Below are 14,644 nucleotides of genomic sequence, written 5' to 3'. Positions count from 1 at the left end.
GGAAATTTGGTGTCTTTATTTAGGGTGAGATATCTAGGGCGCTTCAACACCTCCAAAGCCCGCCAAATGGAAATATAAATCACTAATGACAACATGGGGCTCAAATGAAAGATATTTCAGACAAGAGCACGAATCTGATATATGAGCCTCCATCTCTCCCCCAAAAATACCCCCATACCAAATATAACAATGAAAGGTATTTGGGAATAGGGCACTAAAATGATATCCACATTGGGGCGAAATATCTGAAAGCCGTACCAGCACCCCAAAACAGAACATATTTTCTGACCGTGCCAGTATAGGGCTCAGGTAAAACAAGAGAGTGAAAGAAGGTGCAGCCGAGCGGTCCCTTTCCAGCTAATATCCTCATATATAGACCGATCTGAATCATACTCGGCAGGAATGACGAGAGAACTAACACAATTAAAGATAAATTTATAAAAAAATTTGATAATTAATTTCATTATTAATTTCTATTTTTATTTTGTACCCATACCCATGAATTCGTCAATTCAAAAGCCACGAAGCCCTTCTTTGATATTCACTTCACTCATTAGACATTTACAAGCCAAATTGAAACATCATTCACATATCCCCTGACAATTACGGCATGGTGTCTGAAGTTACCACCATCTATTATTTATGACAGCCACCATCAACTCCACTTGAAGAAGGCCAGAAGAGGGTATGCATTTTAAATTAGATTTAAATAAAATCCTTCCAAATCATTCATAACAAGTTGAAACATGCAAGAAGATAAGATTCAACCCCCAGGTTCAAGGCCAAAGACAAATAATATATCTGCTCTTATCAAATATACAAAACTACCACCATAGACACCACTGACACCCCACTTACTTTATTGGAAGGCACATAGTACTTATAATAACAATAATCCCATAGATCAAAGGAGTCACAAAACATCTGAATACACATAAGACCATACTCACATACGCACGCAACTGGGTCCAAAGGCTCTCAAAAACGAAAAATTGACATTTGTTTCCCTTTGCATGAATTGGTTTTTGTTCTTGTTGTTTGTGTGGTAACCATAGATAAACCAAAAAATGTCGTAAATAATTCACATCTGTATTTGTGTAAGAATTTTAAAAATGTTACGCTCTTTCAGACCATCTATTAGTGAATTAATGGACTCACAGAGTCCCATAGTCGGAAGGAGAAAGAGTAGTACGTGCCAAACCACATTTCAGCTCTATTTTCCATGGTGTTTATTGCACTCTTTTTGATTTATTTATTATGACAATTGCTATGAAATTTTCAATAGACAATAGAAGTAGCAAAAAGGGAGTATGAGAGGAAAGTCTATACATCTATCCGGGGAAATAGAACACCATTACATCATATGTTCTTATTTGTGTTTTTTTTTGTTATTGGAGATGACCATTGTAATGCATTAAATGTGCGAAAAATGTTCACCATTGCCAATGATGGTCTAAGACAAACAATGAAAGTTGACAGCATTAGCCATGTAGGGAATAGATACAGACTATTAGTTAAGAAGGGACGAGTCTTGTCTACACGCATAAATTACCAAGTTTTGACAGTTTAGGGGTTTTCTTTGTTTGAGAATTCCTTTCACACTTATTTTTTTTTTATTTATACAATTTGTTTTTATTCTATTTTATTAAGGTTTATTTTGTATTGTTCTAATTTTTTGTGTTGGTTTAGTTTTTTATTTTATTTTGTACTCTTTTAAAAACCATATATTTCTGGTTATGTTTTAATTTTTTGTAATGTTATTTTATGCGCTTTTTTATTTTATTATTTTTTTGTTTGTTTCATATTATTTTATTTTTATAACTGCTATTTAAATATCACTCCTACATGTCATGGGAAATCCCTATGTTTATGTAAATTAAACTTTCAGAAGAAAAGTAAGAAACTCTTTTTACATAAGATGGCAGAAAGGAAGCAGGCAAGCGTAACATTCGTTAAGTACTACTTTTGCCATGCTTTTCTTCTTGGGCATCATCAACAACATCACCATCAGCATAGACGAAGAAGCTTCAACATCAGCAACAAAGAATGGCAAAGAGTGTTGTATCCTTTTAAGCATTCATCATACTTACAATGCCACTAACAAAACGTAAATGTAAACACAAACATAGACTTGGTTAAAAATAAATCCTCTTCAGGGAAGTCACTTCTCGCATACACATGAAGATGAAAAAACAACAGCTAGCACAACAGCCATTAGATAAAGGTTTCATAGTACGCTTCACCTACCCACATTCACCCTTCATATACATTTTATGTTTATACACCCCATTCACATGGATCCTTTCTACAGCACTAGAAAAACATATCACAGCTTTTCTTTCCACACCTAGGCAAGTAATTTTCATTCCATTCCATTTTCAGGTGTTCACAAGCTTTTATTTTCCCTCTTTCATCCACTCGACAGACAGTTTCAAAGAGTAAAACAAAAGCAAGAGTGCATGGATTTGTCAACGTAGGGAAACAACTGATAAAAATAAAGGGAATAAATGGGGCCTTTATGAAAGATTTTTGAGAGTTTCCATTGATTTTGAAAAAGTTTTACCACGTATATCCACTTCTCTAAACGAAAAACCCCCAAACTTCGAAAAAAAAAATTGCGAATGGAATTTGCTGACCACAAAAAGACTTTCTGAGAAGTCAAAAAGGAAAAGATGTGAAACTGTAAAGAGAGAAGCAAAGGGATTTGTAAGGTTTTGATCAATTATTCCGCCTTTTTTCTTCTATATATTCGAATCGAAATTCCTTGTAATCCATGTGTTTTTGGTGTAGTGTTAACCCTTAAGCGACTTAAGAAAAATGTTCATCATACAATTTTACTACAGATCTTTTAATATTTTTAGTAAATGGAAATTTGCCCATGAACATTCCATTAAGGAACAGTGGCAAACTTCCCATATATCAATGAGTGCTGTTCGATTTAAGGATAAGCTCAATGTTAAGGGACCTCCTTTTTATAGCCGAGTTCGAATGGCGTGCGGCAGTGCGACATTTCTTTGGGGTGAAGTTTTTATATCTCACAAAAGTCGCCAGCATTAGCATGGAAATTTTTTTCTGATGTTCTTGCAAGGATTCGAGCCCAGGCGTTTACCGTCATAGGCGGACATGAAAGCCTCTGCGCTACAGTGGCTTACATACTTTTTAGTACTCACTCAAAAAAGACTTCATATGATGAAAATAGTAGCCACATGCTCTTAGTGGCCACAGGCTCTTAATGGCCACTCTACGTCTACGCCCAGCCGTAGTGAAAATGACTCAAACAAAAAGCACAAAATTCAACCTCTTAAAAAGATTTCGAAACAGCGCGCCTATACTAGGCAACATTAACGGAGAAGCTGCAAAATAACACCCATACATGGACCGACATAACATCAGCATGTACGGAGACGGCCACCTCTATCATAGGCATTGCTCAACGATCCCATAAATATTGTAATAAGCAACAAAACGAAAATAAAGCAGCGTTCTGTAACCAAATTCGCGGACAGGACTGAATATCGCACCTCCGCCTCGCTGGTCAATTACCTAGTTCGCAGAGATAAGCGAACATATTTAATATGCTGGTAGAGCAAGCCGAAAATGCAGCTAATATAGGAAACATGCGTGGAGTCTACGAGTCAATAAAACAAATAAGCGGCAACAATATAAGTCCAACGGCAATAATAAAAGATGAGGACGGATCGGAATTAACAACACCCGAACAGCAATTAGAGCGATGGCGCGGTTTTTCAGCTCCGAAGGACTAGCAACCGAGGACGCAAGCTCCAACCCTCTTAACCCCCCTGTGCACCGTGACCCACGCAGGGATATATCTACGGCCCCACCCACCTGTGATGAAATTGAGGCCGATCTGGTCTCATTCAAAAACGGCAAATCAGCCGTAAGAACTGGGAGGGATTACATTGATAAAAGTAATAAATAAAGTGATGGCAAGTCTTCTTCTGCCGCGATTTCCCCTGCAATTGACAGCATTTTGAGGAAGGAACAAACAGGGTTTCGGGCAGGACGTTCTAGTGCCGACCACATTAATTCCATGCGCATAATCATTGAACAGTCTGCAATACTTAATACATACCTATACCTTTTATCGACATCGAGCGTGCTTTGACACAGTTTCGCGAAGTTCAATGTGGAGTACGCTGTTGAATAAGTGCATCACTGAAATCGTGACACTAATCAGGAAGCTGCTGAAGTTTCAGTCCATTTCAATGGAAAAGAAAGTCGACCTTTCGGGATCGACAAAGAAGTGAAGCAAGGTTGCATCCTGTCACCGACGCTATTTTTAATTTTATTAGAGGCACCCTATAGCATACGTTGGGGTATTCACGACGTCCTTAAAAGCGCATCGCTTCGAGCACATAAAGGCGAAACTGAAACTGTAGAATGAAAATGCTGCCAAAGTAGGCCAGAGGATAAACATAGTAAAGACATACGCGTACGTGTCAACAAAGCTAGACGCGCCTTTCTTAAACTCAATAAAGTTTGGAGATGCAGTGACATCTCACATAATACAAAATTCAGGATCTTCAACAGTAGTGTGAAATCTATTCTACCCGTAAAGTCTAAGTTTTCATAAATCGCTGACTACGACAAATACTTCGAATTTTCTGGCCAAACCGTATTTCAAATGAAGAGTTGCAAATAAGAACAAACACTTCCCGCATCGATGTAGAAATCCGGAAGAGAAAATGGACTTGGTTTGGTCATATCCTACGTCGACCGCGCGATGATATAGCAAAAAAATGTCCTAGAATGCAACCCGCAAGGACAGCGAGGGAGGGGACGCCTGAAGAGAGTTGGAATCAACCCATATATCGTGGAATCAAGCCAAGGCTTAGGCCAACGATAGAGCTCGATGCCCTATGTTCACACTGAACAGTTTACTATTGGCCATATTTTATTGTAATATATTTAATATACTCTAATTGTAAATAAAGGACATATATATAAATAGAAAGGGTTTTTAAAAAGGGACGCTACAAAACGATACGAACAGCAAACAACGCCATATTTTTGCCGCTCTTTTGACATTGCTCTCTTCAGTAAGGTTTGCCATTTTATGATGGAAAGATACACGAGCCAACAACGAGTCTAAATTATTTAAACTTGCTACCGGAGTCAGTGGCCTCAACGTTAAGAGCGCTCCGTCAATAAGTAAAATATGCGTTATTGGTCAGACAGCAATCCACACGTGCACCATGAGTCATCATTACATTCCGAAAAAATTACGGTTTGATGCGGTTTATGGGCCGGCGGCGTCATTGGGCCGTACTTCTACCGTGATGATCAAGACCAGCACGTTACTGTGAATGGGAATCGCTACCGTTCAATGATAACATAATATTTTTGGCCCCGATGTGGACTTTGAGGACATGTGGTTACAACAGGACGGCGACACAAGCCACACAGCGATGTCACAATCCATTTATGGGAAACCAAGTGTGGAAAACGTGTCATCTCACAGTCGAGTCGATTGGTCTTCTCGGCCGTGCGATTTGGCGCCGTTATGATGAACTTCGTGCGAATATCAAACGTGAAATTGCAGCAGTATGGAATTCAGCGTCTGGAATTCTGCAAGTGTGGCCATGCAAAAGTAATCGAGTTCCACACATAATGGCATCGAACGTACTTTCACAGGAATAAAGAATTTTATTGATATCCAAAACCGTTTTTGTTTTATTAAAAAAAAAATGTCGCTCTCTTATTGAAAACCCCTGTACATGCCATTGAAAAACCCTGTACAATATTGTGTAGAATTTTAGTGAGGACGCTTTTTCTGCAGGTATTTTTCCTAACATTCGTCGTTAATTGGTTTAGGATGGTCTGATGACCGGCTTGCCCATATCAAGGAAGGACAGTGGGTATTGATAATTGGAAAGAATTGGCTATGAAAGCAGGAACCCTCCAATTCAAAATTTAATTTGGATGGCATACAATATTTTCCAAAACAATGAAAAGTTAGAAGGCTAATCAAAGTAACGACAATATTTAGTTCTTATATTCGTAAGCAAAGAGTATATCTGTTTTCTTTAAAGATATATTGTTCTTCTAATTGATTTCAGCTAATTAGTGTATAGTAACCAAAATAGGAGTCCTTTTTTAACACACATAACATCCGTCCCTGTTGCTTCAGCCTATATAGCAAAAACAATGTTTACCCATACACTTTTTCCAGAGAAAAACTTCCACCCACCTTCTATATGTATTTGCCATGTCAACAATGTATTTCACTTGCTGCAGTTTCGAAGTGGAAGCACTGCACACTGCATATTTATAAACATTTCAATGTTGATGGAGAGCTATGAGATAGCTCCGCTCATATGATGCCAAAACCTAGAAGGGGTAGGAGCCAAAGGGGCGAAACTGGTATCCTAAAATGGTATTTGTATTTATTTAACATTTCATTTTCATTAGAGTTCTAAAAGCAAATGCTGCTCCACTTACATACGTGATAAATTTCAAAGGCAGACAACAAACGCCACAGACGATTGCTTGGGTATACATATGAGGCCCGTGAGTAAGAAGAAGATTAATTGGCAGGCAATCGAAAGTAGCAAAATGCGTAAAAGACTATCTCTGGCAAAATCCATAGCCAAGAGTTGAAAGTTGTCAATTCATAATTAATGACTAAAGGAGCTGAGGGCGGACTATCTCTTAGATGTATGATAAACAACTTTTGTCAACGTTTCGGTATAAAACGCAATTGAAAGTGAGGATACTTCTTGAAATCTTGGGCACAAGTTAATAAGTTGTCCTAAAGGCTCCTTTCTCTTCCCTTGTTGACACGATGCTGTCAAAGGATCATCATCATCATAAACTACTCCCACTTTTAATAAAGCCGTTTTTATTGGTTTCCTACTCTCTGCACCTTTTGCCATTGACTGCCATTGTCTAACAGACAAATCGTGACTTTATGTCAAACATGGCAAATTATTTCCACACCAAAGAGACAGAGAGGAAATACTTCACTACAATCGTAAATATTTGCCCTCTAACGTTGAAAGTTGGCAACGGAAACAAAGATGCTGAATTTCATCACCTCTTTAGGATGTGTGTGACTGAAGGAGCACAGAACGGCATCTTTGTTTTGTAAATACCATGTAAAACACAAAGTCGCGAGGCAACCAAAAGTAATGCCAACAACAATAATAACAAATGATACTTTTGAAAGGATATTAAAAACACTCCTCAAAGTGTCTTGGCAACATTTCATGGTTCATGGTTTCATGGTTGAAGAAATAACTTGGCAACGTGTCCCCTTGCAAATTTAAATATTCTCAAATGTATTGAAATAACGAAATGGATGTGATTAAAAAACAACAAAGAAATAACTACACAAGTATGTGACTTAATAAACAACATCAACACAATATTGTAAAAGAATGCAATTTAGAAGAAGTAAGATAAGCTTCAAGTGTGGGGGCTTGTTTTATTTGGCTTGCATTAATTTATATGGGGAAAAAATCGATTTCAATCACGTCATTTGGCTTATATAAAAAATCAACTAGAAGTCGATGTAAAAAGCAAGAACAACTTATACAGAGTTTTCTAATTGAAGGTGGACAATACCTAAAATTCTTAAGTCTATTAAACGTTCTCCTTGTTCTACAATTGTTAAACTTCCGTTCTCATTTTCCATAAAGCAAACCGCGATTACCCCTAATATTACTCGCGCTACTTATTATAAAATGAACAAAGAAGTTAACGAACAATGTAAAAAAATTGACTTAGAGTGATAAAATAGAGATACAAAGAGATTTACAAACTCCAGAAGCTATTTAAAAAAGCCCATAAATAATCGTAATTTTCATTCTGTCTTCCTTCTTTCTTTTTTAAAGCGAACATTTCCCAGTTGATATTTAAATTAAATCCATTCAAGCCCCAACTGACAGGCTTGAATAATAAACTCCTTAATTACAGACAATCCAAATGCCAAAGGAGACACCTACACATCAGGGATTATTTGCATGTTGTTCACGGCAACGCAAATCATGGTAGATGTTGGATGGTTATGATCACCACCATGAAAAAGTCACTCACTCAACCCATCCTTTGTTCTGAACTGTGACTAAACATAGTTTGGTGGAGCCTGTTTTCAATTCTATTGAAAGCTAAGAAACCCTCATACTACAAATGATGACAGTGAGAGTAGTGGGTTGAGAGGTTGTTTATCATATCAGATTTATGGGTTAACCATGAATCAAATTGAGAATGCCTAGAAAGTAGGTGGGGAAATTTTTTGTTACCTTGCTAATAGAGACTTCACGAAGCAGAATATACAACTGATGATACTGTGGGAATTTTAATGCGTTGTATGTAAAAAGGCCACCGTGGCGCATTTGAAATTTTGTCTTTAGACAAAATTTGATTGAAAACAATATTTTCTACAGAAAAAAGTTCGTTTTCTCCAGAATTATAAAGTATAAATTTCTTGATGGACAAAAACTGCACTTAAGTCTTCCATTGGTATAGGCTTTATATATGTGTACCCACATTTTAAATTTCAAACAGTTATTCCAGAAATTAGCTTCTAGGGGATACATATGTTTATAAGCAAGCAATATCGAATACATATCTATATGACCAATTATCAATATGCAACAAGTATTAGGAAATGTGTGTCTGTGTAAAAATCTAATACGATCTAGCCATGTCTTGATCGAACTAGATTTGAATTAGCTGTTTTATATATGTACCTATATCCCGATTTATGGTCTTGGACTTATAAAAGGTGCATTTATTACCCGATTTCGCTGAAAATTAGCACAGTGTGTTGTGCTAGGCCCTTCTATATCGTACCGAGTATGGTCTTGATCTGATCGTATTTGGAAATAGCTGCCATAAAACACGATCTCCCGATAGATAGTCGATCGCCCATGAATGGCTTATTTATTACCCGATTAAGCCAAAATTTGGGACATTAAGTTGTGGAGGCCATCGTAGCGCAGAGGTTAGCATGTCCGCCAATGATGCTGAACGCCTGGGTTCGAATCCTGGCGAGAACATCAGAAAAAATTGTTCAGCGGTGGTTATCCACTTCTAATGCTGGCGACATTTTTGTGGTACTGTGCCATTCGGTATGGCTGCCATGTATAAACTTCTCCACTAAGAGCTGTCGAATTGCGGCACGCCGTTCGGACTCGGCTATAAAAAGGAGGCCCCTTATCATTGAGCTTAAACTTAAATCGGCAGCAAATAAGTCTTTTTGAAGGCGATAACCATGGTACACACAAACCGGGACAACCAAAAGCCCGATGGAAAGATCAAGTGGCGAACGACACCTGGAAACTTGGTGACAGAGATTATAGAAGGAGCGTGTGTCAGAGATTATGGATCGAGGCGCTATTCTACGTTCGGCTAATGGGAGAAATATTCTATAATAGCCAATTAAAGTAAAGTAATGCTGGCGACATTTGTGAGGTACTATGCCATATAAAAACTTCTCCCACGGCGGCACGCCGTTCGGACTCGGCTATAAAAAGGAGCTTAAAATTTGAATCGGGCGGCACACATTGATATTTGAGAAGTTTGCCTCTGCTCCTTAATACTATGTTCATGGGCAAGTTTGCATTTTGTATTTTCAGTTGTGTTAGACATTATGATACGAATCCTTCCTTTTGCTACCCGATTTGGAAGATTGTGATGTATTACATTCTCGACGCTGCACCGAGTTTGGTCCACATAGGACCATATTTCGATACATTTGCTTTGAGCTCATATATGAGGCTTTTCTCACCGGATTTTGAAGAAATGTTGTTAATATATAATCCGAGGTGGTGGGTACCTTAAGTTTGAATACTTTTAAATGGTTATAATTTAAAATGATTGTATCTCCCAAATGGTGTATCATTCTGCGACAGGTCCAATGATAATAAATCTATTCAAAAATCGAATTGCATCCTTAAAAAGAAAACAAAAATATTAATTATACATACAGCCAGTACTGACATTTCACGCTACAGAACAGTTATCAGCCACTTCACACTTGAACGTCTAAATATAGTTTGATGAAAAATTTATGTTTTGCTTTAGATTTTATGTATCTAGATTTCGCTGTATAATTGTTCGCGCCATCTGTGAACCATTTGAAGTCTGAACATAATTTTATCTACACAAAAAAAAATAAAAAAATTCCCAATCCTATATGGACAACTTTCTACATTTCAATTTTCATTTTTCAATTTTGCGTTAATTGCCTTCTCCTCTTATTTGTTGAATTAAATTGAAATTTAAACATATAATTCCAACAATTTGTTTTGCAAATAAAAACTTTAGCAATTTTTCTTAATAAGTCTGCTTAGAACAACGGCAAAAGAAACTTTTAATTATTCTCAAATAGAGAAGGAAAGCAGTCAAAGAAGGCAACAGAAAATAAAAAAAGGAAAATCATTCCCAGAAACAATGTATGAAAGCGGAAGGGTGTGAGTGTGAGCGTATGCCTTTGAAAGTATGGGTCTTAATTGCTTTCTCTGCTCCTGGTTTTTAAGCGCACAATAATAAAAAAAGAAATACAAAGTTCCGACTTTTGTCTCCTTACTACCATTCTGGCAATGCTGTTTGTTTGTTGCCGTGGAAAAAGTTGTTAAAAGAAAATTAAATCCTACACAAAAGTGTATTATTTCATTCTGTATAGACGATAAAACGTAAGAGAAAAGAGAACGAATAAGCAACATCCTTATAATTTTTACATAAATGTATGTATCATATTTCCTTTTCCAGGACATTGTACCCAACAATTGTCTGGCAAAATTTTCCATATTATTATATTACTTTTCTTCTCGCTCTAAACAGAGTAGTTATTCTTTTTTTTCAAAAAAATCCCCAAGACCTCCAGTATATCCTTTGGCATTGAAAGTGTCTGGGGGGTGAGTGGCTTTTCAAATGTCTATGCAGTGGCAACATCAGATGAAGACATCATGCAACAAATGTGACCCTCTCAAGAACATTAAAACCTTGTCTGAAAGTGCCAAGCTGGAAAGAGAAAATTAAATTTTCCCAAATGAAGTTTCCCAATTCCAAGAGATTTTACAATGACTGCTAATTCAAGGCACTTGGAGCATAAAGCAAATCAATGACGGCTGTTAAATATGAAATAAATTACAGTTTTGACTAAAGCAATAAAACTTGGCGACAGATGAGGTCTTTGCTAAGAGAGCTGATCCTAAATAGGGAAGGAATTGAGAATAATTGCAAACATTTTCGTCGATGTTAGCTTGTGAGTAAAGCCCCATTTGAGTCATTAACCTCTTTGGATTCTGCAACCGTCTTAAACAATTGAAACGGAGCGTTTGAATTTTAAGCCATAGCCATAACAGTGGCGTATTTCTATGACTTTTTGTTGTGTGACTACAAAGAATTGGCAGCACAACAAGAGTTGCACATTTCCGTGCCTTTGGTTTAAATTACTTTTCAACATAAAAACGCCCCACTCACTCACTCACCAACAACAACAACAACAGAAGCAGCCTAGTTATAGAACTCCTCTATAAAAGGCCTGAAACATAAAAATGGGAAATGGGGAAAACAACATGTATTTTGTTCAGGCATTTAAATAAACCAAATAAAGGAATGAAAAGGCAACATTGTTTAAACAAAAGCTGCAACAAGAGCGCATGAAGCAGCATACAACGGCATGCAGCATGGTTGGTAACTTTATGACACTTGAGTCATTCTTGGGTTCTGAAAGCCACAGCCGCAGCCGCAGCGCCCCACACTTGCAGCTACTGTGGTTAAGGTGTTTGCCCAGCACCAGAAACCGCTCTTGAGTACTCTATTTCCCTACCCTAACGAGATGAATGGTGCAGAGACACTGGCACAAGTTGTTTCTGTTACCGAAGTTGCAATCGAAGAAGCATACATGCAAAGGGATGGGAGCACATATTGTGAGATGACTTTGCGTGCAAATACATTTTCCCCACCAACCTGATTCTACCCAACATGGAAGTTGTGGAGTTTTTGCTGCCATTGCTAGTTACCTTTTTTGGTGAAGATACATTGCAGTTGCTCAAGGCGCAGACCCTGGTTCTGGTCCACAGGGGCAAGAGCTGACACTGCCGCTTGTTTGTTTGTTATTGTTATCCCTGGCACATTGCATGTCGCCAAGCATCGTAAATATCTTCAGTTTGTGGGAATCTCATACCATTCGCATTTGTCAAGGTAGAGGGCAGACGAATGTCGTAAAACGCACTTTTCACTTGTGAATGTGAAATTTAATTAAATTCCCTCCAGAATGGAGGGGAAAATATAAAAGCAGCAGCAATACCTCTTGAAGAGCAATGTCATGAGATGGAATACAATGTAGTATGGAAGGAGTTGTTATGTCTATTAAGTTCAAGGATAAGTATATGTGGGGGCAATATCCTAGAGGTGTTACTAATCGTGATAGTGTCTTGATTGTTTCTATTCTGCATGCTATAAATTTGATGGGTAAGAAAGAAGTGGATATTCGTAATGGTTTTATTACAATGTCATGTTGTTTGTTATGAAATATAGCATATTTTTAGGAGCTTTCCTTTTTTTAAATATTGAAGTTTTAAAGTTTATATTTATTGAGCCTTTTTTATTTTTAAATATTATTTTAAGATAAATCCCTAGAATAATTCATACTCAGTTAGGAATTTGGAAAAGAAACCTCGGAGAGTACTTATCAAAACGGAGCAGATAATAAAAAGGGTAGATATTTAACACAGCTCCTATAAATGGTGTATGCTACCAAACTGTATACTTTTAGGCGCAGAGAAGCCCAATATTGTTAAAATATTGACATCAATTTAAATTACATAACATAGGAACTCAATTTCATTGATGATTTGAAAGAGTTAAGCTTGCTTATACCTAGTTTGCTCAATTAGATCAATGAAACGGGTCACAGAAATGAAAAAAATGAACCAATTCGCATCAGAATATTATTTTGCTATATGTGATTGCAAATAAGTGATAAAAGTATAAACGTTTGAGCTGGCAAAAATAAATAAAATCAGCTCGCTGAACTAATGAACGTACTAGTTCAGAAATCTGAAAACCAGTTGAAGTAAGTCGTCTTTTTAATGAATGATATTTGTTTACACTACTTATATCCTGCTATTCTTCAAAGTAGAAACAGAAATGTCCACTAATGGTGTGTTTGTTTCTGTGTTTGATTCGCCTGTGTGTCTGGCAATTTCTGTTATCAATAAGATACCATTCATTCTAGTGATATTCTTTCTCATGATCAATCAGCCCGTATCTCTTCCTATTGGAAGGTTAATAAAAAATATATGAATCAAAATCAACGACCAGCCTAACCGGCAAACATAACAAATAGAAAGAACTAGTTCGTCGAGTCGGAAACAGCTGAGGTGAGTTGTCACTTTAAAGAACGACATTATTCGACACAACCGTTGTCCCGCTTTACGTCAAATTTTAAATAGAATACTTGGAATTCTTTTATCCTATCTTTGGTAGTGAGATACCAAATATCCTATCATCCAGGTAATATAACTGCCTTATTGTTAACCATGTTCACTAAAAGCATATTAGCAAAGAAGAGAAAAAGAGAAGGAAAATAATGATCGTATCATTGACCTACGCGCATGCCAAAACAACAGGAGCCTTCGTATCATCCTCCTGGACCGACCTTAGAAAATATTTACACACAAAAAATGGCTTAAGTAAGGCTTAATGGAGTTGTATCCGCTACTCATTAAGCAATAACATTTGCCATTTGTGAACGGGTATAGATATACGTTTTAAATTTTAATTGGCCTCTACAATTAGTCACCTAGCCATTTCAAAAACTTATTCAGCCTCACACTCTTCATTTGTGGTACGATTTGCAAAATTCTTTCTTTTGGAATTTTGGCTGAGCTAGGCTTTCTATTTCGCGATTTACGAAGTTTCGGTTCGATTTTCATTTTGATGCATGATTTGGATTGACCCCAAAATTTACAACGTCTTTTTAATTACGAGTGCCCAAGTTAAAGATTATTTTGATTTTTTTGTTTAAAAAAATATTTTTTCATTGTTTAGTTTTTATAAAAAAATTTATAAAATGCGTTTACTTCTTTTTGTTTTTTTAAATACGACACGTTGAATATATTTTAATTAAAACTTGAATAACGAATGTCTACTTAAACTAAAAAATAGACAATTTTTTATCAAAATGTTGGAAAATTAGGATTATGTTTTTACTTCATATGTCCCCTAAAGTCATGTTAAAAATTTTTTGCATCAAACTATATCTGTAGCTTCTACAGCCAATTTATTAAAAAAAATGCCTATTTGAATACCATCTTTGCACGAAATGAATATTTTGGAAATCAGACTACAAAAGAAGATTTGGCAGCACGATATGCTGAAGTGACCAACTTTAGGGGCCTGATAAGAAGCGCCCGGACAACCTAGAGTCTTAAAATTTTACACGTGGTCTTGTTAACACATCAGCTCTAGCCATTTAAAATTTCCCTTTCTTAAACGACAGTTGTTTTTTTGATTCTATCCCACTGTGCGGCGTATCGTTTTGACGGCATTATGCGCTTATTTTGACAAATTCAATATTATCTACTTTGTAATTGTGATTTTTATAAAACTATGATAATTTTTTTTTGCTATGGGTGCGCCTGTTTCTTCTTTGTACGTTTGTCAGCTA

The 14,644-nt window shown here is 36.7% G+C and overlaps 1 protein-coding gene across 5 annotated transcripts in view; it reads left to right on the top strand.

The window, feature by feature from the left end:
* Positions 1-14,644, top strand: part of LOC106088247 (protein sickie) — a 348,338-nt gene that overhangs the window by 148,777 nt on the left and 184,917 nt on the right. The window lies entirely within an intron of this gene.

This window comes from Stomoxys calcitrans, chromosome 3 (assembly GCF_963082655.1).
Source record: "Stomoxys calcitrans chromosome 3, idStoCalc2.1, whole genome shotgun sequence".
NCBI lineage: Eukaryota > Metazoa > Arthropoda > Insecta > Diptera > Muscidae > Stomoxys > Stomoxys calcitrans.
The sequence above is the reverse complement of the archived record's forward strand: the minus strand, read 5'-3'. Positions and strand labels throughout refer to the sequence as shown.